General features: G+C 44.6%; 1 pseudogene; it reads right to left on the reverse strand.

The window, feature by feature from the left end:
* Positions 1–354: 354 nt before the first annotated feature.
* LOC147970715 (BTB/POZ and MATH domain-containing protein 1-like) overlaps positions 355–16,402 on the reverse strand; it is a 38,015-nt pseudogene continuing 21,967 nt past the window's right edge.

Consider the following 16,402-nt stretch of genomic DNA (forward strand, 5'->3'; position numbering starts at 1 on the left):
GCAATTTTTTCTTTAAAATGCAACTACGTCTTACTTAGTGAGAAAAAAAATCCTCTAACAAACTAGAAATCATATCCAGTATAAGAATTTAGCAACCACAAAGCAACAATAAATTAACCCCCCTCGACACACCTTTTCATAGGAAAACAATGATTCTTGTACTACGTAAAATACTTGTCAAACGCAAGAAAACCATAGTTCTCGTCAAACCACAAATAGAATCCCGGGTGCCAATGCACCAATGTAAAAGACAAAAGAAAACACAAATGTGAAATAGTCTAATATGTAATGTTCCAGCACTATTGTTCTAATTAAAGTCTAAACTCACCAACAAAATTCTATGAAATCTGTGCCTTAGCCTGATGAAGTCGTGGGCTTCTTCGAATCGTTTTTGAAACAAGAGGTTTCTTTGATTTTTTCTCTTTTGCAACAAAGCCAATGCACTTGTCCTTCAACTCGAGGCAATTGTACATGTCAGCACAAGCTTGAATATCTGTAACTGTATCCATTGACACATTATCCCATAACTTTTGGACGCACATAAGCTTTAGCCGGTCAAGTGCGTACCGATCTGCGGCGGCAAGTAAGTCAAACAATACCTCATTGGAATTGGATGTGTTATCCTCTGTAGTAGTAGTAGGAAACTCATCCGTGTATATGAACCGAAGCATACGTTTGAATGTTGAAGGTGTGATATCGTGTAGTGTGATGGATTCCATTGTAGCTTCGGCCATGGACCCAAAAAGCTCTGCCTTGAAGACGGGTGAGCGGGCTGCAAGAATCGCTCGGTTCATGGGGAATGTCTCGCCGTGGACGGTAAACGACACGTCGGTCCCATATGCGTGAGCGTGATCCAGTAAGCAGCTGAGATGGTTCTTGATGTCGGATGGCAGCACGGTGACAACAGGGGTAGTATCACGCGTGACCATGATGGTGCATACGAACGTGACGTGCCCGTCAATAAGATAGGTAAAGATTTTCTCACAAGTTCAAGGTGTGGACTAGTATGCGATTTTCTCACTCGTAGCGATGCTTAAGTCTGTTCGAATCTTGTTAGCAATTGCCACATTTTATGAAATCTGGCAAATGGAGGTCAAAACTGCATTCCTCAATGGATTTCTTAAAGAAGAGTTGTATATGTTGCCATAAGAAGGTTTTGTCAATCATAAAAGTGCTAACAAAATGCGCAAGCTCTAGCGATCCTTCTATGGACTAGTGCAAGTATCTCAGAGTTGGAATATATGCTTTGATGAGTTGATCAAAGCATATGATTTTATACAGACTTGCGGTGAAGCTTGTAGTTACAAGAAAGTGAGTGGGAGCACTACAGCCTTTCTAATAAGTATATGTGAATGACATATTGTTTATCGGAAATGATGTAGAATTTTCTAGAAATCATAAAGGAGTGTTTGAAAGGAGTTTTTCAAAGAAATACCTCGGTGAAGCTGCTTACATATTGAGCATCAAGATCTATAGAGATAGATCAAGATGCTTGATAAGTTTTTTCAATGAGTACATATGTTGACAAGATTTTGAAGTAGTTCAAAATGGAATAGTCAAAGAAGGAGTTCTTGCCTATGTTGAAAGGTGTGAAGTTGAGTAAAGACTCATATCTCGACCACGGCAGAAAATAGAAAGAGAATGAAAAGTCATTCCCTATGCCTCAGTCATAGGTTCTATAAAGTATGCTATGTTGTGTACCAGACCTATTGTGTACCTCAACATGAGTTTGGCAAGAAGGTAAAATAGTGATCCAGGAGTGGATCACTGGACAGCAGTCAAAATTATCCTTAGTGGAATAAGGATATGTTTCTCGGTTATGGAGGTGACAAAAAGTTCATCGTAAAGGGTTACGTCGATGCAAGCTTTGACACTAATCTAGATGACTCTGAGTCTTGATCTAGATACATATTGGTAGTGGGAGTAATTAGCTAGAGTAGCTCCGTGTAGAGCATTGTAGACATAGAAAATTTGCAAAATACATACGGATCTGAATGTGACAGACCCGTTGACTAAAACTCTATCACAAGCAAAACATGATCACACCATAGTACTCTTTGGGTGTTAATCACATAGCAATGTGAACTAGATTATTGACTGTAGTGAACCCTTTGGGTGTTGGTCACATGGCGATGTGAACTATGGTTGATAATCACACGAAGATGTGAACTATTGGTGTTAAATCACATAGTGATGTGAACTAGATTAGTGACTCTAGTGCAAGTGGGAGACTGAAGGAAATATGCCCTAGAGGCAATAATAAAGTTGTTATTTATATTTCCTTATATCATGATAAATATTTATTATTCATGCTAGAATTGTATTAACCGGAAACTTGATACATGTGTGAATACATAGACAAAACAAAGTGTCCCTAGTATGCCTCTACTTGACTAGCTCGTCAATCAAAGATGGTTAAGTTTCCTAACCATAGACATGTGTTGTCATTTGATGAATGGGATCACATCATTAGGAGAATGTTGTGATGGACAAGACCCATCCGTTAGCTTAGCATAATGACCGTTTAGTTTTATTGCTATTGCTTTCTTCATGACTTATACATATTCCTCTGACTATGAGATTATGTAACTCCCGAATACCGGAGGAACACCTTGTGTGCTATCAAACATCACAATGTAACTGGGTGATTATAAAGATGCTCTACAGGTGTCTCCGAAGGTGTTTTTTGGGTTGGCATAGATCAAAATTAGGATTTGTCAATCTGAGTATCAGAGAGGTATCTTTGGGCCCTCTCGGTAATGCACATCACAATAATCCTTGCAAGCAATGTGACTAATGAGTTAGTTGCAGGATGATGCATTACGGAACGAGTAAAGATACTTGCCGGTAACAAGATTGAACTAGGTATGATGATATCGACGATCGAATCTCAGGCAAGTAACATACTGATGACAAAGGGAATAATGTATGTTGTTATTGCGGTTTGACCGATAAAATTCTTTGTAGAATATGTAGGAACCAATATGAGCATCCAGGTTCCGCTACTGTTTATTGACCAAAGATGTGTTTTGGTCATGTCTACATAGTTCTCGAACCAGTAGGATCCACACGCTTAACGTTCGATGACGATTTGTATTATGAGTTATGTGTTTTGGTGACCGAAGTTTGTTCTGAGTCCCGGATGAGATCGCGGACATGACGAGGAGTATCAAAATAGTCGAGAGGTAAAGATTGATATATTGGAAGGTAGTATTGGGATACCGGAAGGGTTCCGGAGTGTATCGCGTACATATTGGAGTACCGGAGGGGTTACCAGAACCCCTCAGGGAAAGATATGGGCCATATGTGCCATAGGAGGGAGGCTAACCAGCCCACAAGGGGTTGATGCGCCCCCCACAAGGGAGGAGGCTGAATTGTACTAGGTAAGGGGGCGCCACCCCCTTTCCTTCCCCTACTCCCTCTCCTTCCCCTATCCCCCCTCCAGTAGAAGGAAAAAAGGGGGCCAAATCCTACTAGGACTGGAGTCCTAGTAGGACTCCCCTCTCCTTGGCGCGCCCCTTGTGGCCGGCCTCCTCCCCTCCTCCTTTATATACGGGGGCAGGGGGCACCCCAAAGCACATCAATTGTTCTCTTAGCCGTGTGCGGTGCCCCCCTCCATAGTTTACTCCTCAGGTAATAGAGTCGTAGTGCTTAGGCGAAGCCCTGCGCGGGTCACATCACCATCACTGTCACCATGCCGTCGTGCTGTTGGAACTCTCCCTCGAGCCTCTACTGGATCAAGAGCTCGAAGGACGTCATCGAGCTGAACGTGTGCTGAACACGGAAGTGCCGTACGTTTGGTACTTGGATGATGAAGATGTTCGACTACATCAACCGCGTTAACATAACGCTTCCGCTTTTGGTCTACGAGGGTATGTGGACACACTCTCTCCGTTTCATTGCTATGCATCTCCTAGATAGATCTTGCGTGGTCGTAGGGATTTTTTTTGAATTGCATGCTATGCTCCCCAACACCCCAGCCTCTCCGAGCATCACCACACACACACATCCACCACAATGTCGTAGATAGCTGAGGCCCGGCCGGACAGGCCTCTGGCCGCCCTCCCTGACAGGAGTTCGTCGGAGATCTCCACTACTACCCCTCACCTATCCATAGCTGCTCGAGCTCGACCAACTTCTCCGGGGTGCTCCTGGTGATCCACTGATCGCGCTGGTGCAGTTGGAGCCCCTGGGAACGCCTTCCCTCGCTGGAATCGTCTTCTCCGACGAGCCCCCTGCACCGACGTCTCTGGAGACGACCACCGCGACCAACTCCGACCACCTATAGCCACGCTCCGGGTAGGGTTCTCCGGAGTCTTGCGCGTCCGTCCCCCACCACCACGGCGGCAGTCAACCTCTCCTCGCCGGAGAATCACCGGAGAACCACCACCCCTCCTCTGTTTCCTCTTCCCCCCTCTAAAACCTGACCACGAGGGCCCACTATCAGCCTCTCTGCCATGGCCGAAGTGGTATGAGTGGTGGCACCTTGCGAAAATACGCTTTCGACGTCACCCCCTGGTCTTTTTCTCTTTGTTTAAATATAACTCAGTTTGACCAGGAACTTTGACCAGCCATAACTTTTAAACCATAAGTCCAAATGAATTGATTATTTTTTGCATTGTGTTTGTGTTGAAATACTCTAGAAGCACACCAAACTTGAGATTTTTCCCTGCTGCCTAGAATTTCTGGTGATTTTCAGAAGTGTTCTTGATATTTTCTTTTTGTGGTTTTAATTATTTTCACAGGGAGAAGCTTGTCTTTAGGAGACCAGGAGGAGTGTGAACCTCCTCTGAACTAAGGCAAACCACACCAACATTTGCATGGTGTCATTTCAATATTTGTGAAATTCCAACTTGAATATGAGTTCTTTCATGCATTTAATTATGTAAATGGATATTTCTTATGTTAGTTACTTTGTCATGGTTGAAAATCTTAGTTTATAGTAGTGTATGAATGCATAGAATAGTATGAGGTACTAAACGTAGATTTGATTGTGTGATTATGATATGGTCATAATATGACTGGCATCAGTATTATTTTCATATGAGAGGAATTGATTTTAATATGTTAGTGTCATAACTAAAAATGATGAGTGTTAAAAACCAGTGAATAAGAATCAGTAAAGTTTAATGATCACTAGTGCAAGTAGAATACTTGATGATGTTGATTTGTTTACTCTAAGTGATATGTGATTCATGTCGGGTAGTTTCATTTTCAAGGCATATTATGACTCGAGTTATTTTCATTTCAAGTTAAACCTGATATCAATTCAACTTGAACATAACGTTGATCGAGTTATGGTGCCAGAATCGAGTTTTTCCCAGTGCAACCACATTTGCCTTTATGGGAAGGCCTTTATTCGGTCTGTTGTCATGCCTCTGGTCAGTACATCCAACGAGGGAATGTTATGGGCGTGCGGTACCCTGGCCCGGTAAGCAACCATAACCTTGTGTACCCATTGTTGATTATGGTATCTAGTCCCCATTTGGGACCTTTTAAGTTTTGCCACGACCGTGGTCGTTGATGTCATTCTAGACATAGGGCCACCCATGTCTTAGCCCAGAGGGGTGTTGGTCGGAGTGGCCCGGAGAGTGTCATGACAATGGGTTGGTTTTGTCGGAACGCTGTTGGTCCACCCGAATGGGAGTGTGAGGCCATGGGTTCCGTGATGTGGGTACAATGTGCTAACCTCTACAGAGTGTTTATTAAATCTATCTATAGCCGCGTCCTCGGTTACGGTCATAGCTCGTGAGTAAGTCACACCATGGATCAACATTAATATGTATTCTTACACACTAAATTTATATGCTTGGCACTAGTTAAGTGATGATATTTGTGAGATCATGAAGATTATCGTTGTGGGAACCAAAGTGTTGGTTTTGTTTGTGATCCGGGCATGATCACCGTTTGGTTACGAGGTAACCTGTTTGGTAAGAGAGTCTGAGGGACTCAATGCACAAGTTTGATTTCACTACATTAGTAGTGTGTTATCGCATTGCATTTAACTTGATAAATTGTCATGATATTGTTTCCCATTATGTTTATGCTTGTTGTGAGCTTGCAACTACATTCAATGTACTGACGTGGCGTGTCATGCCAGATTTCAGGAAAGTCTTACCGGATCGGAGTGCTTCCCGTGTCTAGATCATGTCCACATTGGTTTCCCTATGCTATGGAGTTCTGCTTCGTCATCGTTCCGCTGCCGCGTAGTTATCGTGATCGAGGCCCTTTCATGTTCATTAAATAATGTACATATTGTTCCGCTGCACCGTGTGTGCTGCTTGGCCTTGTTACTTGATGTAATATTGAACTTATGTTTTTGCTAGCATAAATAAAGTGGTTGTTTTCTGTACGAAGATGTTATGTGTTGCTAGAATACTTGATCTCTGGGCTGGCAATGCAAGGTAAACTGGTCGCTCTGAGCTGGGGTGCCACAACATTTGGTATTAGATCCACGCTAACTCTAGGACATGCTAGACCACCGACACATTAGTTGAACATTAGCTAGCTTAAAATTGAGTGACGATAGTGTTTGCATCTGATTGCTGCATTGCATGCACTTGGTTTATTATTATCTCTAATCGACTAATGGTTGTGAGTGTAGATGGCTCCAGTGTCGTATGTTGCTAGTTGGAACCGCTATAGTACACTTTCCCGCACCTTCTTCAAAATGTATGGTGTCGAATCTACCCTCACGGTGACGACCCAGTTTATCGGGTGTACCGGGAGCATCTAGGAGACTGAGTATATGAGTATTACGCAGTGGTTACTTTGCGCAGTAGTTCAGCATCAGGCTCTTACACTCGTACCTCTAAGAGTGGTTTTGCTTCCACCACCGCTCAGGCCGTCAAGTTTGCTGCGTTTGAGGTCCTCATTGAGCTACGCTATGACGAGATCCAGATGTAGACCCACCCAGGTTTTTACTACCATCCATCCCTGCATGACGATGGTCGTCTCCGTTTTCCTGTCATTGATCTAGCGGACGATAGTGCTACTAGCCACCTTTCTCGCTATATCACTGCTAGTTATCTCCTGATTCATGAGCTGGCTTAAGAGCTGACTCGTGCTCGCACTGCTTTAGTAGCCGCTAGGTCCTATCCCACTCCCCCTTCCATGGGATTTACTCCTTATATTGCACCCGGTTGTAGCTCGCCCGTTCCCCAAGTTACTCCTCCTAGTAGCTCGGGCACCTCGACTGTGACTCCCCATAGTGCTCCTGCCGAGTGGGCTTCCCTTCTCGCTACCCCCGCAGCCCCTATGATCCAGCTTCACCCCGCACCCACCCCTGAGGGAGAGCCCTCGAGGCAGCGCCGTCGTGTTACCTTTAACCCGGAGGTCTCTGTTAATGTCGTCAGTTCGGGATCTGAGTCGGGCTCAGGAGAGGACCCGGCAGGACAGGCAGAGCACTAGAGCGTTAGAGTATCCACAGTTGTCATGTTGATGTACAGATGTAGTCGTATGTGTCATGATGTTTCGTTTCATGTATGAGAGTAGTCAAACCCATCATGATGTTTATCTTTCATGTATGAGTCTATGTATAATTATGTTGGAACTTTGTGTTATTCGCTTTGTTTCTCGCTGCTTTCTTTCGGCTTTGTCGCTGGCTTTTCTTCCCATTTTTGGATGTTGCTCATCTCGGTTGCTTTATATTGGAAAAACAAACAATAGGATGACACGGGGAGGCAGCAGTAGTCATGCTTGTGAGGATGTCCATGTTCGTCACTCAGCGAGACAGGCCGGACATTCCCCCGAGCCGTATTCTCCACCACTACCTCCATCGCCACATCCACCTTCCACTGAACAAATTATGCGCATGTTTGAAGAAAGAAGGAAACAATGATCTGATTGAGCTGTTGAAAAGTGGAAATCAGAATGGTCATCACTCCAACCTGTCAGATTTTCAGAGGACCAAGCCTCCCCGTTTCATTCAAGTTATCAACCCTTTGGAAGCCGATGATTGGTTGAGGACTATTGAGAAAAAGCTTGAGATTGCTTGCACTGAAGAAGCTGACAGGGTTTCGTTTGCTACACACTATCTTGAAGGAGCTGCCGCTATATGGTGGGATAATGATAAAGCCATGTGGCCTACGGACGAAGAAATCACTTGGACTAAATTCAAGGACCATTTCCGCAAATTATCATATTCCCGTTGGTATTATGAAGGTCAAGCAGCATAAATTCCTCACGCTGATCCAAGCAAGCCTATCAGTAAGTGAGTATCTGCATAAGTTCAACCATTTGGCTCATTATTCTCTCTATGACGTGGCCACAGAAGAAAGAAAGATTGACATATTTCTTGGAGGACCGAACCAGCACCTCAGATGCACTCTCAGTATGTTTGATTTCCTGGATTTCCAAACTCTGGTAAACAAGGCCCTCTTTGCTGAAAGAGAACACAAGCTTGTGCACGATAATAAACCCGCTAATAATGATCATAAGTGCAAGTTTGAGCCAAAGAAGGATGGACAACCGATGCAGAAGGCTCGTACTTTGCAGTAGCCTCAGGTTGTGTACAAACCCAATTGGCAACAGAATGTTAACAAGACAACTACTCAATTAAAGAATGTTGTGACCACCCTGATGTGCGAAGAGTGTCAGCGCAACAATTCGTGTTTCAATTGTGGACAAACCGGACATTATGCCAGACAGTGCCCCAAGAGCGCCAAGCTAACTACCCCATTCAGGCCGCAAGTCAACCACATGGGGCCATATCCTATCCAGAAGACCATCCAAGGGCAAGTTCACCACCTCTCCACAGACGGAGCCCGAGAGGACCCAGAAGTTGTCATCGGTATGTTTCCTGTTAATAGCATACATGCAATAATTTTATTTGACTTTGGGGCTTCCCACTCTTTTATTTCACAAAGTTTTGTTACCCAAAACAAATTTCCTTGTTCGATTTTGGGAAAGAGCATGATGGTACAAATCTCGGGATCCATGCTCAGATGCAATCTCGTCTGCCATAATTTGGAAATTGGTATCAAGGGAGTCAGCTTTCCAACTTCTTTGATAGTCATCAAGTCTGCCATGTTGGATATTATTTTGGGGATGAACTGGTTGACCCAATATCAAGTATGCATCAACTGTGCGACTAGAGAAGTGACCTTGACAAGTCAGGAAGGTCAAACTACAAAATTCTATGCCCATAAAAGCATACCCAAGAAAGAAATTGTCTACACAACTATAGCTAAAGAGTTGGATTTAATTCCTATGGTCAGTGAGTTTCCAGATGTATTTCTCGAGGAATTACCAGGAATGCCGCCAGACTGAGAGCTTGAGTTTCCAATTGATCTTGTGCCCGGGACCGCACTGTTATATAAGAAGTATTATCAGATGACGTCCTCAGAATTAGTGGAATTGAAGAAACAACTTGATGAGATGCTTCAAAAAGGATATATCCGTCCAAGCTCTTCACCATGGGGATCACCCGTAATATTTGTGGACAAGAAAGACGGCAGTCTCCGGATGTCCGTGGATTACCGTCAGTTGAATGATGTCACTATCAAGAACAAATACCTACTACCGAGGATTGATGATTTGTTCGATCAACTCAGTGGGGCAAAAGTATTCTCCAAGATTGATTTGAGGACCGAATATCACCAGCTGAAAATCAAGAAGGAAGATATCCCTAAGACCGCATTCACTACTCGATACGGTCTTTATGAATACACCATCATGTCATTCAGCCTCACCAACGCCCCCGCTTTATTCATGCATATGATGAATAAAGTATTCATGCATTTCTTGGATAAGTTTGTGGTGGTTTTCATCGATGACATCGTCATATACTCAAAAGGTGAAGAAGAGCACAAGGGACATCTCAGGGCAGTCTTGCAAAGACTCCATGACCATTAGCTATACGCAAAATTCGGCAAATGTGAATTTTGGCTCAAACAAGTAAGATTTTTTTGGGCATGTTCTTTCAGCAGAAGGTATGGCTGTGGACCCAGGCAAAGTAAAGGACGTGCTTGAATGGACAGCACCCACGATAGTATCAGAAAACCGGAGGTTTCTTGGATTAGCCTGTTACTACCGCCGATTCATAGAAGGTTTTTGTAAGATTGCCAAGCCAATGATAGAACTCCTCAAGAAAGATAAGAAATTTCAATGGACCGAGGGCTGTGAGAAAAGCTTCAGTGAGTTAAAGACCATGCTGAAAATAGCACCTGTGTTGACCCTTCCAGACATCTACCGCATCTTTGATGTATACTGTGATGCATCCAGGAAAGGTATTGGATGTGTACTCATGCAAGATGGCAATGTTGTAGCATACGCATCTTAACAGCTATGACCTCACGAAAGGAACTATCCAACACATGATTTGGAATTGGCCGTTGTTGTGCACGCATTAAAAATTTGGAGGCACTAACTCATCAGCAAAAGATGTCAGATATTTATCGACCACAAGAGTCTCAAGTATATATTCACCCAACTGGATCTGAACCTCCGATAGCGAACATGGCTCGAATTGGTCAAGGATTATGACCTTGGTATCAACTACCATCCCGATAAGGCCAATGTTTTTGTCGATGCTCTCAGCCGCAAGGCTGCCAGTCTGAATGCCATGATGGAGTCCTTGCCTCCCGGACTCCAAGAAGAGATCGCTCAGCTTCACTTGGTTATTGTTGATGCCAGCCTTGCCAATATATTGGAAGTTACTCCTACCCTCGAAAAAGAGATCTGCATGGCCCAACAAGATGACCCAACCCTGCAACACCATGTCAAGCGTATGCAAGAAGGCAAGACCCAGGATTTCTCTAAGGTTAAGCAAGGTACCCTAAGGTTTCAAGGACAGATTTGCGTACCTGAGCAAGCATACCTGAGAAAGAAAATCTTGGTAGAAGTGCACAAATCTTCGTCCTCAATCCACCCAGGAGGTACCAAAATGTACGAAGACCTTCGATAGATATTTTGGTGGGATGGAATGAAGAAGGACATCGCTTATTTTGTCGCTTGTTGTGATATATGCAACAAAGTGAAGGCGGAACATCAGAATCCCATTGGACTTCTTCAACCTCTACCCGTTACGCAATGGAAGTGCGACATTGTCTGCATGGATTTTGTCACCAGCCTACCAAGGACTCACTGGGGCAATGATGTAGTATGGGTTGTGGTGGAGACGCTGACAAAGGTAGCTCACTTTATTCCCATCCAAATCACCTATCGAGATGATCAACTCGCATAGTTATATGTGTCAAGAATAGTCAGTTTGCATGGAGTGCCAAGAGCTATCACTTCTGAAAGAGGTTCACTCTTTACCTCCGCATTCTGGTCACGTCTACATCAAGCTTTGGGGACTGCACTAAAATACAGCACAACCTATCATCCCCAGACAGATGGGCAGGCTGAGCGGGTAAATCAAATACTTGAATATATGCTCTGAGCATGTGCTTTGGCCGAAGGACCCAAGTGGGAAGATTGTCTGCCTTATGCCGAGTTCTCTTACAACAACAGTTTCCAGACCAGCCTGAATATGTCACCGTATGAAGCTTTGTATGGCCGTAACTGCCGCACTCTGCTAAATTGGTATCAAATAGAAGATAGCCGTATTTTCGGGACTGACTTGATGATGGCGGCTAAAAAGCAAGTCAAGGAGATCTGAGATAGACTGCAATTGGCTAAGTCCCAACAAAAGAGTTACTATGACTCAAAGCACCGCCAAATCAGTTTTGAACCCGGAGAGTATGTGTACCTTCGAGTAACACCCATGAAAGGAATCAAGAGATTTCACACCCGAGGAAAAATTGCACCCAGATATATTGGTCCGTTCCCAGTAATGTCCAGAGTTGGTACAATTTCTTATCAGTTGGAACTGCCACCGGAATTATCAGAAGTACATAATGTGTTCCATGTCTCTCAACTAAGAAGGTGTATCTCGCCACGGGAGAAAAGGACTGATATGGCATAGATAGAGCTTCCTAAGAGTTTAACCTATGAGGAGAAACTGTTCCGAATATTGGATGAGACAGAACGAGTCACTCGCAGCAAGGTGGTAAAATTTTATAAGCTTTAGTCGGAGCATCACACCGAGAAAGAAGCAACTTGGGAAAGAGAGGAATTTTTAAGGGAAGCATATCTAGAATTGTTTTCCCGAGCAACTGAATCTCGAGGACGAGATGCGTACTAAGTAGGGGAGGTTTGGGACAACCTGGTTTTTGCCCTCTTTCTTTTCCTGGATTTTCTTGCCATTTGATTTGAATTTGAAATTTTGAATCAACTCAGTGGACTTCAACACTTGTGCATGCCCTAGATTTTCACCCAAGTGAACTATCTCTCTCTCAAAACCATCATTCTCTCTCTGATAAATCCCAAAATGGCCCTAGGAATATTTTTCAAATGAAAAATATTCATTTATCTTCTAAACCTCACTTCAGTAACCTGTGCTCCAAAGAAACCCTCATTTTTCTTTCCCACACAAATCCAAGAAAATTCCCAAATATTCTTTGAACCTTGGCACACCTCCCTGAGCAAAAATATTGCATAGGTTTTTGGAATATTTTTGCTACAGAAAATCATTTCTGTTTTGGATAGAAAATGCAGTTTGTACATGAAGTGTATTTTTTCTTGATCCAATGAAGCTGAAAATTTTAGGGCTTCATTACCCTCCTAAGAAACTACTAACCACCAGAGATCAGACCTAAACTACTTCTAGATTTTCCCCGTTAACTCCACAAGTTTCTGTCCAGAAACTTTCCAGGAAGAAACCCACTCGCACAGCCCACTTGTGATTAACTCAAAGCATTGGCGCAACCCAAACCATCAAGGACTACATGCCAGACATGAATTTCTTGCATTGTGCGGCGTGATGCCAAAGTTCATGCGGTGACCATGTTCGGCCAAGCGTGCTGACATGCGTTTGACGCGCTCTGCGTCGCGCCCGAGTCTCTGTTGAGCTCGTGCTCGCTTCCCAGTTTGCCACGCCTTGCCAAACCTCGCCACAATCATCGTCCCGATGCCCTAAATTCCCCCTGGCACTCGCCGACGCCGGAGCTCGCCACAGCGGGCACGGGCACGACGCGACCAACCACACAATGCGCCAGTGGCACTATGCTCGTCGCCACCCTTGCTCCTATGCTCGTCCCCGTCTTCCCACAGTGGCCACGTGAGCTACGTCTCCTTCTCCCCCTCTCACTGACGCCTCTCGTCGCTCGACGCCGCTTCTTGAGAAATTCGGCGGAGCCCGAGCCCCTCTCCTCCCTTGCCTATAAATACGGCCCCTCCCCAGCCGCTCCGAGCATCACCACACACTCACACATCCACCACAATGCCATAGATAGCCGCAGCCCGGCCAGGCAGGCCTCTAGCCTCTGTCCCTGACCGGAGTTCGCCGGCAATCCCCACTGCTACCCCTCACCTATCCAGAGCCGCTCGAGCTCGACCAACTTCTCCGGGGTGCTCCTGGTGATCCACTATTCGTGTTGGTGCAGTTGGAGCCCTTGGGAATGCCTTGCCTCGCCGTAATCATCTTCTCCGACGAGCCCCCTACGCCGACGTCTCGAGAGACGACCACCGCGACCAATTCCGACCACCTCTAGCTAGGCTCCGGGTACGTATGGGTTCAACGGAGTATTTGCGCGTCCATTCCCCACCTCCACGGCGGCAGCCGGCCTCTCCTTGCCGGAGAACCACCACCCCTCCTCTGTTTCCTCTTGCCCCCTCTAAAACTTGACCACGGGGGCCCACTATCAGCCTCTCAGCCATGGCTGAAGCGGTATGAGTGGTGGCGCCCCGCAGAAATACGCTTTCGACGTCACCCCCTGGTCTTTTTCTTTTTATTTAAATTTAACTTAGTTTGACCTAGAAATTTGACCAGCCATAACTTTTAAACCATAAGTCCAAATGAATTGATTTTTTGGATTATGTTTGGATTGAAATATTCTAGCAGCACACCAAAGTTGAGATTTTTCCCTGCTGCCTGTAATTTCTGGTGATTTTCAGAAGTGTTCTTGATATTTTCTTTTTGTGGTTTTAATTATTTTCAGAGGGAGAAGCTTGTCTTGATGAGAACCAGGAGGAGTGTGAACCTCCTCTGAATTAAGGCAAACCACACCAACATTTGCATGGTGTCATTTCCATATTTATGGATTTCCAACTTGAATATGAGTTATTTCATGCATTTAATTATTTAAATGAATATTTCTTATGTTATTTACTTTTTCATGGTTGAAATTCTTAGTTTATAGTAGTGTAAGAATGCATAGACTAGTATGAGGTAGTAGAAGTAGATCTGATTGTGTGATTATGATATGGTCATAATATGACTAGCATCGGTATTATTTTCATATGAGAGGAATTGATTTTAATATGTTAGTGTCATAACTATAAATGATGAGTGTTAAAAACCAGTGAATAAGAACCAGTAAAGTTTAGTGATCACTAGTGCAAGTAGAAATCTTGATGATGTTGATGTGTTTACTCTAAGTGATATGTGATGCATGTCGGGTGGTTGCATGTTCATGGCATATTGTGACTCGAGTTATTTTCATTTCAAGTTAAACCTGATGTTAATTCAACTTGAACATATCTTTGATCAAGTCATGGTGCCACTGAATCATGTTTTCCCAGTGCAACCACATTAGCCTTTATGGGAAGGCCTTTATTCATTCTGTTGTCATGCCTCTGGTCGGTACATCCAATGAGGGAAGGTTATGGGCATGCGGTACCCTCGCTCGGTAAGCAACCATAACCTTGTGTGCCCATTGTTGATTATGGTATCTTGTCCCCATTTGGGACCGTTTAAGTTTTTCCATGACGGTGGTTGTTGATGTCTTTCATAGACACGGGGCCACCCATGACTTAGCCTAGACGGGAGTTGGTCGGAGTGGCAGGGAGAGTGTCATGGCAATGGGTTGGTTTTTTCGGAACGCCCTTGGTCCACCCGAATGGGAGTGTGAGGCCATGGCTTCCGTGATGTGGGTACAATGTGCTACACTACAAAAAAATACACTTCTGTGATGATACGTGTTTGTCACAATAGGTCGCTTTTTTTGTCATGCATGTACATCCATGACAAATTTATGACAGAATCAAGATAGTCATACATGTGCTGTCGTAGAAGTGTTCCATGACATTACCGAAATTATCATCACGGAAGTGTCCACCTCCATGACGATAAATCACGCATCACAGAAGTGCTTTCGTCAAGGGTGACCGACACGTGGCATCCACCGTAACGGAATGCCGTTAAGCTATCGGGTCGGGTTTTGGATCCGATAACCCGTTAACAGCCCCGACCAATGGGAAATTTCCATGTGTAAAATTCTTATTGGCCGGACGAAACACGTGTCAGCTCGTCAGTGGGTCAGATAGGCGCGTATGATACGTCGACACGTGGCACGGCCCAACAGAGGCCCATTCCTGTGAAAAGGCTGTCCCATTTGACTTGGTCAAAAGGTGGCGGGCCGACCCATGGAAAGCCTGTTAACGGCCTGTTCGCATATAACCCATTTACAGCCCGCTAACCCAAGGCCCGTTACGCCCTATCCGAATTAGGCCCAGTAGCGTCATCTAGGCCATCCGTATAATTCCAGCCCGTTGTCACTTCTGGCCCATGTATGGCCCATGACGTCTTTCGGCCCATATGAGGCCCTATGTAACTCTTCACCTATTAACGGCCCGTGGTGAAACTGGCCAGTAATGAACAGTGTATCACTTTACACCCATTAATGGCCCGTGGTGAAATTGGCCTGTAATGAACAGTGTATCACTTTATACCCATTAACGGCCCATTATTCCGTTGGGCCATTTCCAGCCCATGTTATCTTTCGGCCTTCTCAGAGCCCATTTATTCTTGGGCTCATTTTCGGCATTCGTTTACTTATGGACCGTTACTGTCATTTTCTGCTTGTGGGCCAAATTCAGCCCGTGGTTACAGTCGGCCGTTTGTGGTCCGTTAATACATTGGTCCGTTTTCATAGCGTCATCAAATACGGCCTATTAACGATGGCCCATTACGGTCGGCCCATGAACGGACGATTCCCACTCTAGCCCATTTACGGCCATAATGCGGCCTGTTATTGGCCCATGTTTGGCCAATCGATCATACGGCCCGTATAAGGCCCATTGATGATACGGCTCGTAGAAGGCCCGTTGTTTCTACGGCCCGTAGAAGGCCTACTGTTTCTATGGCCCGTAGAAGGCACACTGTTTCTACGGACCATAGGAGGCCCAGTGTCACTACAGTAAATATTAGCCCATGGTTATTGTGGCCTAGTTTTAAAAAATAGGTTATTGCAGCCACTAGTTAACCGCGGAAAAAGAACTGCAATGACTACTAGCAAACAAATAAACAAGACAACAAGGAAATAAATAAGCAAGCAACTAACGCTAGGCTATCACGGCTATTACACATATTACATCCACTGGGCATCAAAGTTCGCCACCAGTGCAAATATAGGGAACA

Source organism: Triticum urartu, chromosome 5A (assembly GCF_056163025.1).
Source record: "Triticum urartu cultivar PI428250 chromosome 5A, HENAU_Tu73, whole genome shotgun sequence".
NCBI classification, from domain to species: Eukaryota; Viridiplantae; Streptophyta; class Magnoliopsida; order Poales; family Poaceae; genus Triticum; species Triticum urartu.